The following is a 2146-nucleotide window of genomic DNA, read 5'->3' as shown; positions in this document are numbered from 1 at the left end:
TTTATATATTATTTATTAAATTAGATTTATTGAACTTAATAAAATCTTTATCATTTTATATCCTGCAATGACGTATTCAAAAAATAAAATGTGAAATGTAATGCGAATAAATAAATAAATAATGTGTGCATAGTTTAATTAAAACAAAATACAGAATCTACATATGCAGTTTTTCAAATTCCGGTTTCAGTTAAAATGACGTCAACACAGAGTAACGCTGCGTGTTTCTAAGCATTTCAGGGGACCTTTAAAACACCATTTTACGTTTTAGCATTTTATTTTCAATTTATTTAGATAAATAAGTACAGAATGTCAAAATCCGTTATATCCATGTATGTAAAAATATTATGAAAGTCTGTGGCTATCAGCAGCAGGCAAATATTGTATCAACTTAAATGTATCCTGCATATTCAAAAGTAATATAAAATAAGAAAATGCTAAATATGTCTTAGCTGAAATGTAGACTTTCAGTTTTAGGGGTCAACTCAGTCAAGGCAATTCAGATTTGTTGTGAGTGGTTAATCAGGTACACCGTCATATGGTTGGATAATTTTTTCCCCCCTTAACAGTTATTTTTTTCAATGTGTCTAATTGTAACGTTTGCTAATATTTTGTTCAAATAAATACATAAATAAATAGTGAACATAAACATAACACTTTAATTAATTAATAATTTAATAATTTAATTAATCATAATATGATTTTACTGGATATTTAATAACACATGCAAATTTACATTTATTAATTTGAATAACACTTTAAAATGTATATTTTTAGCAAATTTATAAATATGAATTTTCATAATGTAATTTACATTAACACACCATTAAAACACCATTTTAGGTTTTAGCATTTTATTTTCGATTTATTTCGATAAAAAAGTACAGAATGTCAAAATCCATTTATGCTATAACATGAAAATATGTTATTATCGGCCAGAACTGTAGTTAGGGTTTTGTAATATGGCAAAAAAAATAATAAATAAATAAATAATAAAATCAGAACATTTGACTATTCAAGATTTCATTTTTATGTAAAATTGTGTAAAATTGTGATTTATGTCAAATGTATAAATAAATAAATAGTGGCAAACAGGGATGGACTGGGAGTAAAAAACGGCCCTGGATTTTCTCCCAAATAGACCCACCACAACTACAAACAGTCGCTACTATCTCACAATATTACAGCAATCCTATCGTATTTATGGCAAATAACATCACAAAACCCATGGTGACCCTGCTGACAAAAACAGTAGAAACCATCATAGAAATTCGAATGATTTCCACTACAAATACCATTACAAATATTACAAACCATCAACTTTTAACCATTAAAACCATTAAATAATGGTTTCATGTAGTGCGTTTTGGGACATATTACATTAGGATTTAGTGGCTTTAACATTTTTTCAACAGAGGATTGAAATAAATGTATTATTGTATGAACTAGAATACTTGACTTAACATAAAAAGAGCAGAATGCAAAATATATATGACAATGATAAACATAAACCTAGAATCTAGAAACCTGAAACAGAATTCTTCAATTTGAGTATTCATATGTCTCTGTCTGTGTGTGTGTGTGTGTGTGTCATGTTAATCAGACTAATCACCTTATAGGCTACTTCATTTACTCTATTTTCTAACTCAATAAATCTCAAATGTAACCCGTTGTAGAATCGCTGCTGTCTCTTTATGAATGAATGGAATATTCATGCCAGACAATGCGGAGTGATAAATAGCAGTGGACGCTCGGACTAGGGTTGTCCTGGGATTTTACTATAGTGCTATAGGCTACATGCTGTGTATAGTGAGAGAGGCGGGCAAAAGTAGCCTGATGTAACTGTTCGCTTTTTTTCCTTTTAGCTTCTCCCAACTGCCTTTATGTTCACATCTTTTGCTTGCCGTCACGAGCCCACTCTCCTTCGCGTCAGTTTTGGTTTCTTATAAGCAAAAATAGATTGCATTAGTGCCTTTTGTCGGCCGTCAACATCACTTAATCTGACACTTTTTCTTTGATGATGAACCAGCCAGGCCAACGGCCGACTTCTCCAGAACGTCCAGATGGCCAGTCCGCCCCTGTTTGCGTCTGTCACATTGTATGGATCTTTTATGTTTGAACTGCCCAGTTGTCTATGTTGTCCAGC

This window comes from Sinocyclocheilus anshuiensis, unplaced genomic scaffold (genome assembly GCF_001515605.1).
Source record: "Sinocyclocheilus anshuiensis isolate Anshui unplaced genomic scaffold, SAMN03320099.WGS_v1.1 scaffold331, whole genome shotgun sequence".
In the NCBI taxonomy this organism is placed as follows: domain Eukaryota; kingdom Metazoa; phylum Chordata; class Actinopteri; order Cypriniformes; family Cyprinidae; genus Sinocyclocheilus; species Sinocyclocheilus anshuiensis.
The sequence above is the reverse complement of the archived record's forward strand: the minus strand, read 5'-3'. Positions refer to the sequence as shown.